At 45.9% G+C, this 17,210-nt stretch overlaps 2 protein-coding genes across 2 annotated transcripts in view; one reads left to right on the top strand and one right to left on the bottom strand.

Moving 5' to 3' along the window:
- The window catches only part of LOC124802602 (protein turtle-like), an 888,421-nt gene that overhangs the window by 474,194 nt on the left and 397,017 nt on the right, over window positions 1-17,210 (bottom strand). The window lies entirely within an intron of this gene.
- LOC124803320 (collagen alpha-1(I) chain-like) overlaps window positions 1-17,210 on the top strand; it is a 32,839-nt gene that overhangs the window by 8,422 nt on the left and 7,207 nt on the right. The window lies entirely within an intron of this gene.

Here is a 17,210-nt window from a genome sequence, read left to right as displayed (position 1 = left end):
GAAACTGACAGTACAGGTTATTTCAGACTGAATGGAGTTTATTTTAAGGTCCTGGAATGAATATTGCAACATTGTTCTCCCCCATTGCAGTTACTAACAGGGTACGTGTGCCTGCCAGTAAACAATGCTCATTGGCTCCGTGAGTAGTCAATGCCCAGTGACTGTTCCGTGGTGTGATATAGCAGATAGTAATAGCATAGCACTGTTGTTCATAGGCAGGGCGCTGATGAATGTATCCACTCCTGCAGAGCCGTCTACTTGTGTTACAGGACTTACCATTACGAATAGGAATGCATGGTCGTAGTAGAGTGGATGTCCACCTCAGAGGATACAATGAGCCAAATAGCCTGGACGCGCCGAAAGCGGAGGCTCCAGGTACCTTCCAGAAAAAGATTGTGAGTGCTGGTCCCAGGAACGTCCCAATACTTGTTTCCCTGTACATCAACAATTTTTTCACAACGGACAAACCTGATGATGAAGAGATATACGACCAAGCAGGCAAGACACGTCATTTACAGACACGAGTAAACTAAATATTCTACATTTACATGTATACTCCTCAAACCACCTTATGGTATATGGCGGAGCGTACTTTGGGCACTGCTGCTGCTTAACGCCTTTCCTCTTCCACAAGAACGATTGTTAGTAAGTCTCCGTGTGAGCTCTTATTTTTCTAATTTTACTTTCATAGTCTTTTCAAGAGATACATATTTTGGCGATCTAACGCGCCAGTTGGACAGACTCTGGAAAGATATCCCTCAGGACGACATCCAACAACTCCGTCAATCAGTGCCAAGCCGAATAAAATAATTGCTTGCGTAAGGCCTACGGACGGGCAAACGCGTTACTAACTTGCTCAATTTGTGAAGCTCTTTCTCTAGAATTAATCACTCAGTTTTTCTGAAATTGTAATGATTTGTTTGTCTGTGCATGTACACCAAATCTACTGATTTCCGTCTCATTCGAATGATTCCTTCGTCGTGCGATTTCTTTTTTAAAGTATTTCATGCATTTTGAGATGGGTAACTCAACTTACATCTCTGCCCAGATTGCGTATTATGTACGTTAGATTGTCTACCTCAAGGTGCATGAAATATTTTATGGGTCTGTCTGATTTTTCCCGCCCTGTACCATTAAAGAAGAGTATCCTATATGGCAACACATATTTTCATTCTCCCGCCTGCATGCATTCCATAAGCTTCCACAAAACAAATGTCGGAGGGTACAGCACGAGGACATGCCACAGAAACAAACATGGTGTGGAAACTGCAATCATAAGTTTGTCTGTTCATGTACGTGACATGTACCAGTTACCGTTCCACTCTTGTTATTCCTTTGTGGTGCGTCTTTTTTACATATTTTTTGTCTTAGAGTGAATCAGCTTGAGAATGTGCCCTGTTGTAAAGCAGGACCTTTGAGGCAGTGGATTGTGGAAAATAACATTCCTGAAACAGACTAGCTTGCTCTGAGTCCCGACCTGGGGGCGATGGGATATCTACGGAATGAGAACGTTTACTTCGCTCGATGTCTGAGCGTCTAACACCATTGCCTTCATTGGCTGGCATTTCTCAATAGGCATTGACACACCTCATTGAAAGTCTTCCCAGCAAATTTCAAGGCGTAATAAATGCGAAGGTTGGACACACCCCACATTAATATTCATCGATTGTTGTCCCGGTAAATTTGAGCAGATGAACCAGCATGGAATTACATCCCCTCGTCTGCCATCTAAGCTCATTTTGACTGAATGCCAAGTGAGGTCAGAGTTTTTTTTTTTTTCGGGGATTGCACATATTTGTACCAAATTTCACACCACATACATCCCCAGATCATGTACAAATCAAATCATGTAGCATTCCTACTATACTGTATACGGGCAATAACTAAAATTTCATTATTTTCTTTCCTTCGTAGTGTTTCTGTTTTAATGGCCAGAAGTGTACATGTTTAACTTTGCCCGCAAAAAGAAGAAATAGTGTTCATGTTTCTCTTTGCAGGTAATAACTTTTTTGGCCAAGTTTCGCGAGTAGCACGTGCGACAATTTCCGCGCGGCGGGGAATGAATCAATAGCGGGCAATCTCCCGGCGCTGACGCCTTGTAGGGGTGGGGGTGGGGGTGGGGGTTGGGTCCCGGCCCCCTTGGCCTCCTCGCCTAGCGTGCGCCTTCCGATAAACCCGCGGAGCCCTCTATCAGCGCGGAGTGCGGCCGGCCCGCGATGCATATCTAAAACCTCACGCCGGTCCTTTACTGTGGAGCGGCCGCGGGCCGCCGGCTGGCGAGATAACTCCGCGCAGGAAGTGCGTCTCGCCGTGTGGCCGATGACCGTCCGCGATAAATAGCGGAGGGCGGTGATCCACACCACGCCGTCGGCCGCGAGATAACGAGAGGCGCTGGGCACTTCACTAACAAGCGTATTGTCTCAGCACTAGAAAACGATATGCAGGGAGGGCTGCAGATTATCAACGCTTGTTGCAAAGTAGGACGACTTTCATAATCCTGTTTGTTGTGTGAATTCTTCGTTAAATGTCCATTGTCGTGAGTAGCGTACCGTCCAACCTCAAGAGATGTCCCTCATGGTTGTATACACTGATGAGACAGAACACTATGACCACCTACTTAAAAGCCTGTTGGTCCACATCCAGAACGTAATTCAGCAGTGATTCTGGGTACCATGGATTAGTCAAGTGCTTGACAGGTTTCCTCTACATCTATACTCCGCAAGCCACCCAACGGTGTGCGGCGGAGGACACTTTACGTGCCACTGTCAGTACCTCCCATTCCTGTTCCAGTCGCCGGCCTGTGTGGCCGTGCGGTTCTAGGCGCGTCAGTCTGGAACCGCATGACCGCTACGGCCGCAGGTTCGAATCCAGCCTCGGGCATGGATGTGTGTGATGTCCTTAGGTTAGTTAGGTTTAAGTAGTTCTAAGTTCTAGGGGACTGATGACCACAGATGTTGAGTCCCATAGTGCTCAGGACCATTTGAACCTGTTCCAGTCGCGTATGGTTTGCGGGAAGAACGACTGCCGGAAAGCCTCCGTGCGCGCTCTAATCTCTCTAATTTTACATTCGTCATCTCCTCGGGAGGTATAAGTAGGGGGAAGTAATATATTCGATACCTCATCCAGAAACGCACCCTCTCGAAACCTGAACAGGGAGCTAAACCTCGATGCAGAGCGCCTCTCTTGCCGAGTCTGCCACTTGAGTTTGCTAAACATCTTCGTAACGCTATCACGCTTATCAAATAACCCTGTGACGAAACGCGCCGCTCTTCTTTGGGTCTTCTCTAACTCCTCTGTCAACCCGACCTGTTACGGATCCCACACTTATGAGCACTACTCAAGTATAGGCCTCCTTTGTTGATGGGCTACGTTTTCTAAGGACTCTCCCAATGAATCTCAACCTGGTACCCGCCTTAGCAACAATTAATTTTATATGATCATTCCACTTCAAATCGTTCTGCAAGCATACTCCCAGATATTTTACAGAAATAACTGCTACCGGTGTTTGTTCCGCTATCATATGATCATACAGTAAAGGATCCTTCTTTCTATGTATTCGCAATACATTACATTTGTCTATGTTAAGGGTTAGTTGCCACTCCCTGCACCAAGTGCCTATCCGCTGCAGATCTTCCTACATCTCGCCACAATCCTCTAATGCTGCAACTTCTCTGTATACTACAGCATCATCTGCGAAAAGCCGCATGGAACTTCCGACACTATCTACTGGGTCATTTATATTTATTGTGAAAACCAATGGTCCCATAACACTCCCCTGTGGCACGCCAGAAGTTACTTTATCGTCTGTAGACGCCTCTCCATTGAGAACAACATGCTGTGTTCTGTTTGCTAAAAACTCTTCCGTCCGGCCACATAGGTGGTCTGATATTCCGTAGGCTCTTACTTTGTTTATCAGGCGACAGTGCGGAACTGTATCGAACGCCTTCCGGAAGTAAAGGAAAATGGCATTTACCTGGTAGCCTGTATCTAATATTTTCTGGGTCTCATGAACAAATAAAGCGAGTTGGGTCTCACACGATCGCTGTTTCCGGAATCCATGTTGATTTCTACAGAGTAGATTCTATGTTTCCAGAAATGACATGATACGCGAGCAAAAAACATGCTCTAAAATTCTACAACAGATCGAATTCAGAGATATAGGCCTATATTTTTGCGCATCTGCTCGACGACTCTTCTTGAAAACTGGAACTACCTGTGCTCTTTTCCAATCGTTTGGAACCTTCCGTTCCTATAGAGACTTGCGGTACACGGCCGTTAGAAGGGGGGCAAGTTCTTTCGCGTACTCTGTGTAGAATCGAATTGGTATCGCGTCAGGTCCAGTGGACTTTCGTCTGTTGAGTGATTTCAGTTGCTGTTCTATTCCTTGGACACTTATTTCTATGTCAGCCATTTTTTCGTTCGTGCGGTGATTTAGAGAAGGAACTGCAGTGCTATCTTCCTCTGTGAAACTGCTTTGGAAAAAGGTGTTTACTAGTCAGCTTTACGCGTGTCATCCTCTGTTTCAATGTCATCATCGTCCCAAAGGTTTCTGGCACCAGATGCCCCATAAATTACGGAGGGTTGGTTTGTGGGCGCAATGTTGCGTTCTTGGGTTTCATCGGATTCAGATAAACCGAATCTGATGGCCCAAGACATCAACGTGTGAGTTCACTATCATTCTCCTCAAATCACTGCGACTCGATTGTGGCATTTTGACAAGGACAGGTATTTGCTGGAAGGTGCCACCGCTGTTGGGGAAGACATCAAGCATAAGGGGATACAGGTGGTCCCTAATAATGTTCACGAAGTCCACAGCTGCCACGATGTCTTCGATTACCACCGCATGTCCCTTGGAGGCCCAGATGAATGTCTCCATAATATAACACTGCCCCCACCGGCCTGCGTCCGTGGCGGGCTGCATGTTTTGAGCAGCCGTTCGCTTGTATGACGGCGAATCTGGACACGTCATCGACAAAGTTTAACAACAAACGGGATTCATCTGACCATTGATCCGCGGTCCACTCTCGATGATCCTACGCCCACTATAATCATAAATGACGACGCTTTTGGGCTAACGTGGGAACACGTAGGGGACCTCTGCTGAGGAACACCATGTTCAACGCTGTGCGGTGAGCGGTGGCTCCAAAGCAATTGTGCCTGCGCCAGCACTGTACTCTGTTGTGAAACAGATCGCCGCCTATCCCGCTTTAAAGAGCGGGCAAGCCTCCGAGCCCTATGATCCGTGATTGGGCATGGACGTCCAACTTCTTGCCGCCTTCTCGTGATTTCAGCATTCTTCAACTACTTTCCATAGATGCTCACGACGGTAACAGGAGAACAGCTGACCAGCTTCGCCGCTTCTGAGACCCTCTCTCCCAGGCACTGGGCCACAATGATCTGGATTTTGTCAAAGTCGCATAAGTTGGGGGATTTCCGCATTTTCGCAACTTACAGTCGCGAGAATGGTTCCCCATTCGTCTGTGCTCCGCTCACATACTCCTCTTATCGTGTCACGTGCCCTCAGCACCACCAGGCAGCATACAAACTCGCGTTTAATGAACAAAGTAAGAGCATATGGACTATCAGACCTATTGCGTGATTGGATTGAAGAGTTCCTAGACAACAGAATGCAGCATGTCATTCTCAATGGAGAGATGTCTTCCGAAGTAAGAGTGATTTCAGGTGTCCCGCAGGGGAGTGTCGTACGACCGTTGCTATTCACAATATACATAAATGACCTTGTGGATAATATCGGAAGTTCACTGAGGCTTTTTGCCGATGATGCTGTGGTATATCTAGAGGTTGTAACAATGGAAAATTGTACTGAAATGCAGGAGGATCTGCAGCGAATTGACGCATGGTGCAGGGAATGGCAATTGAATCTCAATGTAGACAAGTGTAATGTGCTACGAATACACAGAAAGAAAGATCCTTTATCATTTAGCTACAATATAGCAGGTCAGCAGCTGGAAGCGGTTAATTCCATAAATTATCTGGGAGTACGCATTAGGAGTGATTTAAAATGGAATGATCATATAAAGTTGATCGTCGGTAAAGCAGATGCCAGACTGAGGTTCATTGGAAGAATCCTAAGGAAATGCAATCCGAAAACAAAGGAAGTAGGTTACAGTACGCTTGTTCGCCCACTGCTTGAATACTGCTCAGCAGTGTGGGATCCGTACCAGATAGAGTTGACAGAAGAGATAGAGAAGATCCAACGGAGAGCAGCGCGCTTCGTTACAGGATCATTTAGTAATCGTGAAAGCGTTACGGAGATGACAAATAAACTCCAGTGAAAGACTCTGCAGGAGAGACGCTCAGTAGCTCGGTACAGGCTTTTGTTGAAGTTTCGAGAACATACCTTCACCGAGGAGTCAAGTAGTATATTGCTCCCTCCTACGTATATCTCGCGAAGAGACCATGAGGATAAAGTCAGAGAGATTAGAGCCCACACAGAGGAATACCGACAATCCTTCTTTCCATGAACAATACGAGATTGGAATAGAAGGGAGAACCGATAGAGGTATTCAAGGTACCCTCCACCACACACCTTCGGGTGGCTTGCGGAGTATGGATGTAGATGGGTGGTGGTCATAATGTTCTGGCTCATCAGTGTACTTTGCACACTTCATTTCTTAATATCTAACAACCCTAACAACGGGACCACGTCCACTAGTCCTCATCCATGTCGTGCAAATGGCACATGCAGGACTTGGCTAGATTGAATGTTACAGAAATGGGAGCTCCAGTGCCCAGGCGTCTTGATGAAATAGAATTTTTGATGCGGGGTCGTACGAAGCATGAACCATTGATGTCAACGTACTGCACGGACAGCGGTTGGCGCTGCAGAAAGAATGCAGAACGGTAATCAGAGAGTCGTAGAGTCGAGACTCTATGCGGAAACTTTTCTTTTCGTTTCAATGTTTACCTTACTGACACTGAAAATAAACGCAAATATGAACTAGGTAACCTGCTCTTATACAGTCCAACATGTTATAACCCTTTTTGGAAAATTACTGTCAACAGTGTATGTGTGCCTAGAAGAGTACTGACTCTTTTGGATCGAGAATTAAAAAAATCACGGGTTACTACGTGGTAAAAGATAGAAATGCCGCCATGACTTCGTCAAAAACTGGCACATTTACAATATATAATTTTTTTTTACCGTCCTGATGAAGCCCTATGTGCAGGAGAACAAATTTCTTCAGTTAATAAACTGTATAGGATGTCGGGGATTTATACAACAGATATTTTTAAGATATTAAGAAATGTAGTGCGCAAAGTACACTGATGAGCCAGAACATTATGACCACCACCCATATACATCCATACTCCGCAAGCCACCCGAAGGTGTGTGGCGGAGGGTACCTTGAATGTTCCTTTGCGCTCGATATTACGACTGTCCTGTTATGCATCTCAGTAAGGGTTTTAGCAGGAAATGGCAGAGAATAATACTGTAGATTTTATTTCAGCATCGCTCTGCTAAGATTCACTTGCACCATGACTGCAAAACGACACCGAAATTGTCGCCACGGCGAAGAAAAACTGTATAATTTACTGTGAAGAAACTGACAACCAAAGACATACTGTTTCTCTTTGCACTCTGCGGGTTGTTAAATTTCACAGACAATCATTTGTAGAAACGGTTGAAAATTATTTAATGAGTCAGAAGTCTGTAACCGAAACGTCTGGGCGGTGGGGAGGAGGGTGGTGGTGACAAGCGCCGTCTCGTCACGTCCTCTTGCGGAAGCTGATGCACCACAGTATCGTGCCTGCAGTAGTAACTAAACGTGTTGTTGACTTCCGTAATCTCAATAGTGATCATACTTTTCTGTTGGCCTGCATCTCCGCTACGGCGTACTAAAATAGCGAGATTTCTACAGAAACTGCGTGGCGTTGTGAGATCATTGACACCATAAAACGTGCTAGGAAAAAAAAATTCCGAATTTAAGAAGTTTCCTAAATCATGGAGTTAATTGATACTCGCAACAGCTTTCTCCTGAAAGGACTACTGATCAGCCTAATATGATTGCATCCCTCTACTGTACGTCAGCAACTACATAGCTTTAAATCAATCAAACATCTCTCACACCTAGTAAGAGTTAACATCTAGTCATTTATTTAACTTACGACTGGGTGATGAAACGGGAATGGTACGTGATAAGCGCCAGCGAGGTTTTAGATACTAGACGGTTTGGAGTTGCGGAAATTTTATTAACATTTATTGCACCTTAGGAGAGAAACTCCGCAATGCTGAATGTATGGCTTCTGGATGTTCAAACTTCACGGGCTGGATGGAAACTGCCAACTCTGGTTTGGCGTCTAGTAACCTTTTCGAAGAACCGCCTGATCAAGGGAGTTGTCGGCGTAACGGTACATAATGCGACTCACTTGTCAGCCCAACTTGGTATTCGAACGTACAATGCTTGTGAAATTCTGCGAGTGTCAAAATTCAACCTTTTCAAGATTTAAACGATCGTGCGATAGTTAGGCTGCGGACTTCCCACATTACCATCACCTTGCTCCGGAGCTAGAGGGATGTGTATATCGTTCCATACCTAAACCCTTCGTGACAGACCGAGCTGGGAACCAGGTGTGACTTAGTGGTACTCATGTTTGTGGTTGCTAGATCAGGAAAGTTGAAAGACCACATGCATTCATGCATCTAATGTAGCGACGCTTCCTAAGCTGAGAATTATGGATATAAGATCATCTTACTGTTATTGAAATGGGCCTAGAGAAAGGTGCTTGGGTGGAGGTAGGACGAGAACTCAAATAACAATTATTTGCACAAAAAAAGTATTTCAATAAACCAGCGCTGCGCACAGTAACAAAATAACAAAGATTACCCTAGGGGATTTCGGCTCTACTAAAATTTTAGGACTCACTCCAAATCCTCGAAAGACGTTCAGTCCCTCTAGCCTCCTGTATCCACCTACCATCCTCCTCTAGGGTCCTGTATCAACTTATTAATTTCAACGCCATCCTCAGCGATCTTGAACACCCTTTGAATATCTTACACTTCCCCCACACTTGACATTGAGCGCCTGTCGTTTCACCCTTGATTGTTATATCTACTACTCTGCTCAAATGGCTCTGAGCACTATGGGACTTAACATCTATGGTCATCAGTCTCCTAGAACTTAGAACTACTTAAACCTAACTAACCTAAGGACAGCACACAACACCCAGTCATCACGAGGCAGAGAAAATCCCTGACTCCGCCGGGAATCGAACCCGGGAACCCGGGCGTGGGAAGCGAGAACGCTACCGCACGACCACGAGCTACGGAGTACTACTCTGCCGTGCTGTTCCAGTCACGATACTTCACGGGAAGAACAACAGTAGGTAAGCCTTCGTGTGTGCTCGAATCTCTCTAATTTTATCTTCATGGCAATTTCGCTAGATTTACGTAGGAGGAAGCAATATATTGGTTGACTCTTCTAGGAACGTAACACTCTCTGTACCTACACAGTAAACCACCCCAGGACGCCGAACAGCTCTCTTGTAACGTCTGCCACTGGAGTTAGATGAGAGTTTCTGTGACGCTTTAGCGCTTGCTAAATGTACCTGCAACGAAACGATCTGCTCTTCTTTGACTCTTCTCTGTTCTGACTCTTCTGGTACGGATTCCAGATTGGGTTATAGGTCAAACGACGACTTTTTAAGCTACCACCTCTTATGGGGACTACACTTTCCGAGGATTCTCCCACAGAATCTCAATCTAGCATCTGACTTACGTCCAGTTAATTTTGTGTGGTCAGTCCACTTTAAAACAGTCCGTATGCATCCTTCCATTGACTGTTTCTAGCGAGTGTTCTAAAGCTATGTAGTCATACAATAATGGATTTTTATACCTTTCTATATGCAGTACCCTATCCCGCTTTTTATCCCTTGTTCAATTTTACCCATGTATCATTGCCTTGTTGCCTAAAAACATCAAATTTTGACACGTGCTTCAGAGTTACTTAGCCTGTCGCCGTACAACAATTCGGTCATATTGTATTATTAAAAGGAGCATTGTAAGCCCTCGGACCTATCAGTCCAGGTTTTCTATATCGTCGCTGATAACATCAGTTTATTTGCCTGTACACCGTCGGCACCTGCGCCGCACCGCGCTTCCAGACCTCCGGCGTTGCCCTCGACGCAGTAGTGGTTGGCGTTCCTAGCGTGCGGCTGCCCGGCGGTGGACAGTGTGAGTACTGTGTTTGTTCTTGACTTGTGGGACGTCCCACAAGTCTGCACAACACGTGACAGCTTCATAACCTGAAGATGGGATCCCGAAACCGATAGTGGTTTGAACAAATATTGGTAAAATTGAAGCGGATCCCTCTAAATTAAATAGCATCGCTTTATGTTAAGGGTCAACTGCCAATCCGTGCACCAAGCATCGATCATCTTCCGATCTTCATGCATTTTCCAAGAATATACTAGCGTTGCACCTTCTCTTTATATAACAGCAAGAGTGGCTCTATGCACTGTGGGACTTAACGTCTGAGGTCATCAGTCCCCTGCACTTAGAACTACGTAAACCTAACTAACCTAAGGACATCACGCACATCCATGCCCGAGGCAGGATTCGAACCTGCGACCGTAGCAGCAGCGCGGTTCCGGACTGAAGCGTCTAGAACTGCTCGGCCACAGCAGCCGTCAACTGCAAGAGTATCATCCGTATTTTATAAAGTACTCTTCCTACAACATTCCATTGGAGTACGCCCGAAGTTACTTTTTCGTCTGAGGGTACCACTCCGATAAGAGTGTCATACCGTGGTCTATTTGTCAGGATGTCTTCAATTGCGTCACAAGGCTGCACCGATATGTACACTTGTATTTTGTCGAACTGTAGCGAACACCGTCTGGACGCCGATACCTCCTTGATTTCGTGGATGAACAGAACGAGTCAGGTTTCACACGGTCATTGTTTCCGAATTCCTTGTTGATTCCTACAAACGGCCGAGCGGGATTAGCCGAGCGGTCTGTGGCACTACAGTCATGGGCTGTGCGGCTGGTCCCGGCAGAGGTTCAAGTCCTCCCTCGGGCATGGGTGTGTGTTTGTCCTTAGGATAATTTAGGTTAAGTAGTGTGTAAGCTTAGGGACTGATGACCTTAGCAGTTAAGTACCATAAGATTTCACACACATTTGAACATCCTACAAACGAGAAACCTTAAATGCACAACCGACTTTTTATGACAGTTTTTAATATGTGTTCATATCTTACACTTCTATATTTTGTTACCTCTCAGGGCTGTAGAACGGCAGTGTGCTACTGCCAGCACACCCTTCGCCCTGACGGGCGGGAGAGTAAAATGATAGTAAAGGGAAAAACAACTGAAAAGTGGATTGTTACACCTTTTTTTTAAAAAAAATGTACTCCTTCTGTCTGGAGGTGACAAGGAAAACGCCACAGTTGCCCTGTGTCAGCTAGTGAGTCATCGTCAGCAAGCTACGAGAAAGGAAGCTGAGCGCCATTATGCACGCAGAGTGGTAGTGCGACGCGGGGCAGCCTAGCTCCCAGGCGCGGCGCTCATCTATTATTCAGACGCCATCCGCGAGCAGATACGTCCGCCAGTAATGCGTGAGAACTCGAGCCCTGCGCCCTTATCTGCGAACCAAATAACTAAACCACCACTCCGGCACAAACCGGTCCATCCCCCGCCGTGGTGCGCCAACATTTCCTCGCAGACCGAGCAAATGGAGTCCTCCCAGACAGGGGGGCGGCCTTCTGTTTGCGCCCCGTGATCCAATTCCGGCGACGCTGCAGCCGTGTCTCCCATTTAGCGCAAGCGGGCATGTCCCTGCCGTCTCTGTTACCAGATGCCGCCAGAGGCTCAGGGGAATCTGAATAGTGTTAACGGTACACTCCGCAGCTGGGAGCTATTCAACTGTGAAGCTTTCAGTTACAATGTAGTTTCCCAGCAGCCACCAAAGTGTAAACATCGCGTACACTCGCAGGAATGTTCACCAAAGAGCCAGTTTACGAATCCAGTGGTGTTCCGTATAGTCTATGCAAGGTTATTTAAGGTGTTAATGTTAAATAAACTGGGCAGACAAAAGTCGTGGGAAACGTTATCCCATTTGAAGATGTTGAAAGTTTTATTACGAATTATTATTATTATTATCAGCCTAGTGAAAATTTTATCATCAAAAATTATTATTATGGCAACAGACGTAGGGAAATGTGTAAAGCTCTATCTCTGACAATATAATCGTTATCTGTATTTTTTCTCTAAAAATTGCTAGGATACCTAGTGAAACTTTATTATCGACGTGTCAGTATTCAAACATTTACTGGAGTTTCCCACTATCTGACATGTCGGTATTATGACACAGGAAAAAGAAAAAAAAAAAAAAAAAAAAAAAAAACACAGAAGTTAATCGCTCATCCTATATATCATGAAAAATGGATCCTCTTTTATCTGATTTCATTTTAGAAATGTTCTCTAACATTTTCTAACAATTATACTGTAATGCTCCTGCACGCAACAGACAACTTATCTCGTATTGCCGCTACAACTGCATGAATATTCTGCATCAAGCAACGTGCTAAAAGAATTCAAAAGAAATACTGCGGTCCATGCGGAATGCAATGCATGATTATAACTATTATAAACGAAAACCACGTGTGTACGTGTACCTCACCCCTCATGGTAATGTACATGTGCGTCAGTGAAAAAGACCAATAAAAAGGTGTTAGCATGTGGACGTAATGTGCTGTTCCAGTCTCTTCTGTACCTAAGGTCCATCACCGTTCCCTTTGGATCCCTACGTAATTCGGTGCTCTCCGATACCCACGATCGAACAGCGGAGGAGTGGTACTCAAGCGTCAACTTTAGGTTACAATATCTCCGGATGTAATTAACATTTTACAATGCAACAAACGGCACTGATTACGTATTTGTTTATATGTTCAGATGTGCTAACAAAACTGACGGCGTTCCATTTAAAAGAACGTAGGTTTGTGTTAAAAAACATACTTCCGTGCATTTTTTTATGGTTTATATTAACCAATTACACTAGCCCCTCTCCTCACGTTCGGTCTGTGGAATCGATTCGTCAGTATTTGATGTGGTTTACGAAATATATCCAGCGGTAACGTTAGGTGACTCACCCTATATATATACACTCCTGGAAATTGAAATAAGAACACCGTGAATTCATTGTCCCAGGAAGGGGAAACTTTATTGACACATTCCTGGGGTCAGATACATCACATGATCACACTGACAGAACCACAGGCACATAGACACAGGCAACAGAGCATGCACAATGTCGGCACTAGTACAGTGTATATCCACCTTTCGCAGCAATGCAGGCTGCTATTCTCCCATGGAGACGATCGTAGAGATGCTGGATGTAGTCCTGTGGAACGGCTTGCCATGCCATTTCCACCTGGCACCTCAGTTGGACCAGCGTTCGTGCTGGACGTGCAGACCGCGTGAGACGACGCTTCATCCAGTCCCAAACATGCTCAATGGGGGACAGATCCGGAGATCTTGCTGGCCAGGGTAGTTGACTTACACCTTCTAGAGCACGTTGGGTGGCACGGGATACATGCGGACGTGCATTGTCCTGTTGGAACAGCAAGTTCCCTTGCCGGTCTAGGAATGGTAGAACGATGGGTTCGATGACGGTTTGGATGTACCGTGCACTATTCAGTGTCCCCTCGACGATCACCAGTGGTGTACGGTCAGTGTAGGAGATCGCTCCCCACACCATGATGCCGGGTGTTGGCCCTGTGTGCCTCGGTCGTATGCAGTCCTGATTGTGGCGCTCACCTGCACGGCGCCAAACACGCATACGACCATCATTGGCACCAAGGCAGAAGCGACTCTCATCGCTGAAGACGACACGTCTCCATTCGTCCCTCCATTCACGCCTGTCGCGACACCACTGGAGGCGGGCTGCACGATGTTGGGGCGTGAGCGGAAGACGGCCTAACGGTGTGCGGGACCGTAGCCCAGCTTCATGGAGACGGTTGCGAATGGTCCTCGCCGATACCCCAGGAGCAACAGTGTCCCTAATTTGCTGGGAAGTGGCGGTGCGGTCCCCTACGGCACTGCGTAGGATCCTACGGTCTTGGCGTGCATCCGTGCGTCGCTGCGGTCCGGTCCCAGGTCGACGAGCACGTGCACCTTCCGCCGACCACTGGCGACAACATCGATGTACTGTGGAGACCTCACGCCCCACGTGTTGAGCAATTCGGCGGTACGTCCACCCGGCCTCCCGCATGCCCACTATACGCCCTCGCTCAAAGTCCGTCAACTGCACATACGGTTCACGTCCACGCTGTCGCGGCATGCTACCAGTGTTAAAGACTGCGATGGAGCTCCGTATGCCACGGCAAACTGGCTGACACTGACGGCGGCGGTGCACAAATGCTGCGCAGCTAGCGCCATTCGACGGCCAACACCGCGGTTCCTGGTGTGTCCGCTGTGCCGTGCGTGTGATCATTGCTTGTACAGCCCTCTCGCAGTGTCCGGAGCAAGTATGGTGGGTCTGACACACCGGTGTCAATGTGTTCTTTTTTCCATTTCCAGGAGTGTATATATATTATGAACGTCCAACTTTCAATGTTTCTAGCAGTCTGTTACTGTTACGGTAGGAGAGTGAGGGGGGGGGGGGGGGGGGAGTGGAACGCCCTGGCGGTTTGGAGGCTTTACTGTACGTAGTTACAACTTATCATTTATTAGTAAACATAGTACGATCATATTACACTTGGTGGTGAGAGTGATTTAACAAACATCAATAACGACCCAATTTAAAAGGCATTTGCATTTGGCCAGATTATCCAATAAGTTAAACAGTCTTTGATCTTGCTAATCACAAAAACGTTTATCCCATATTTCACCATACCTTTAAGAACACACCAAAACATATACAATGGAACGTATGTGAAATTATTTCACAAATATTAAACGCTCCACACAGTCCTAATGCAAGAATGGCAACAGTCGAACTGCTACCAAAACAAACACTGGAGCCATCAAATTATAAACTTTGAATGATAATTCTCTCATACACATGGCACCATTTCTACAATATACTCTCGCATATATATGGTAACATCTGCACAGCATTCTACGCACTACCAGCGCAGAAAACCTTTGAGAATCAACAAATGAGGACTCCTACCATAACTGAAGAAACATCAGATTTGTTAACATCACTCAAATATATACACAATGAGCGAAAGAGATGTCAAACTTAATATTAATTAAAATAGGGGACGGACGCGGAAAACTGTTGTAATTTTAGACAGATCTCGCTTGGCTCGATACAATTACAATAACAAATGTATTTCAACAAGACACTAATTTTCTTCAGAGGAGAACACTACCGCGACGCAATACTTGACGCAGAAAGACACCAATAACAAGGACAACGCCGTAACAGACGACAAGAGAACTTAAAACAATGTCGCTCTATCCTGACGAACGACACTGCATGCCAAGCAACGTCACTCAAAACTGAACAACACGCTGACTGGCATACAACGTCACTTAAACACTGTTAACCCACACACTAGGTACGCACCACAATGCTGTACCAGCATGCAGCAGTAAAGAGGAAAACAAAGTAGCCTCTTACGGAAGAGATGCTCGGTGAACCACGACAAACAGACTATGACTCCACTCCGGCCGTCACTGGCGTGGTGGCTACTCGTTCTCTTGCAACCAGAGCCGCGAACCATTCTAATACGGTCCCGTCGCTTCCGCATCTACCCCAACGTGAGAAGCATAGCATGAATCGGCGTTCGCGCGGTTCCATACTGTAGCGCCTAGAACCTCGTCAATAACTTCTACCGGCATAGGAGGTCTGGAAGCAAATAAACTGACGTTATCAGCGATAATATAGAAAAGCTGGACTGATAGGTCCGAGCGCTTACAAGTTCCTTTTAAGGACATAATAGAATATAACCGAGTCTGTCTGATGGTACCTCTCCGATAAGAGTGCCATACCGTGGTCTATTTGTCAGGATGTCTTCAACTGAGTCACAACGTACCGTTCAGCGGTCGAAGAGACCAGCCCTGTGCAGTCTGCTTGACAGTGTGGTGTGTGAGATAGCGCGCCTTGCAGGTCTGTTAAGTGTGGTTGCTTGCATCGCCTCTTGCACAACATAACTCCATCTGCTATAGTTGACCACAGTCGATCACCTCCTCTCTTTCGAGCAGCTGGCCTACGGTTTGGAACGAACCCCAAGCACTTGGAACAATACTGTGGGCAATACCGAGGACCTGGGCTCCGCTCGTCACACTTCGTCCTTCTTCCATTTTCCCGATGATTCTTCTCCGTGTGAAGTCAGCCAAATATTGTTTCCTGACCAGGTTGTAATGAAGAACACCACCACAGTGCACCGAAACTGCTCGCTGATTGACTGACACTGGCTTTTCCTGTTGGTTCACCTGCGTCCCGTCGCGGGGCCAGCCTCATATACTGATGTAATCACACTGACCTCACGCCATGTGATCTCTGTGTAATGTCTCTTGCAGCGGTCTCTCCGCGATATTTTGAGAAATTTTATAAATTATATAACTCAGTACATATCTCGAAATATCTCTTCTTATCTTACCGATTATCAATGCAGAGTAGTTTCAAGCCCAATTATTCCTTGGAGCATCCATTTACTCCATGGAATAGCTTCTCTGCTATCTATGTTTTCTCTTATGAAAAGAATGAAGAGAATTCTTGCCGATTAGTCCTGAAAGAAGGAGGATGTATATGTATGTATTGTTAAGCTAGTCGCCATCTTGATGAGATTCTGTATGAGAAGGAATTTAATACATGAACTAAAGTAAGTGTGTTCGCGTATTATTTAACTGATTATTATTGACAGTGTCTGCTTACTACGCTATGTTGCACGGGATCAGCGGGGAACGTCTGATTTACACTGGACGAACCTGCCGTTTTGTATGCTCAAGATATCCAGTTACTTCAAATAAATAGGCTAACACGGTCTTACCAGCAGATCTCCGGTCTTCCCCATGTGATCACCGAAAGTTAATAATTATTGCAAATGTTTCCAGGAGATCGACTGAAAATTCTCGTCGCACCGAGACTTCGAAATTGCTTCACTGCCTTATGGAATTTAAGTTAAGCTCAATTTAATCAGGACAGTACAGTATTGAACTGTGTGAATGTGATAAGCCTGCTTTGTGAATGAAAATTCCCTTAACATACGCATGTTTTTACTATCCTGATCAGTGAAGCT

The sequence above is a fragment of the Schistocerca piceifrons genome, chromosome 6 (genome assembly GCF_021461385.2).
Source record: "Schistocerca piceifrons isolate TAMUIC-IGC-003096 chromosome 6, iqSchPice1.1, whole genome shotgun sequence".
NCBI classification, from domain to species: Eukaryota; Metazoa; Arthropoda; class Insecta; order Orthoptera; family Acrididae; genus Schistocerca; species Schistocerca piceifrons.
This window is presented reverse-complemented; position numbering and strand designations above follow the sequence as displayed.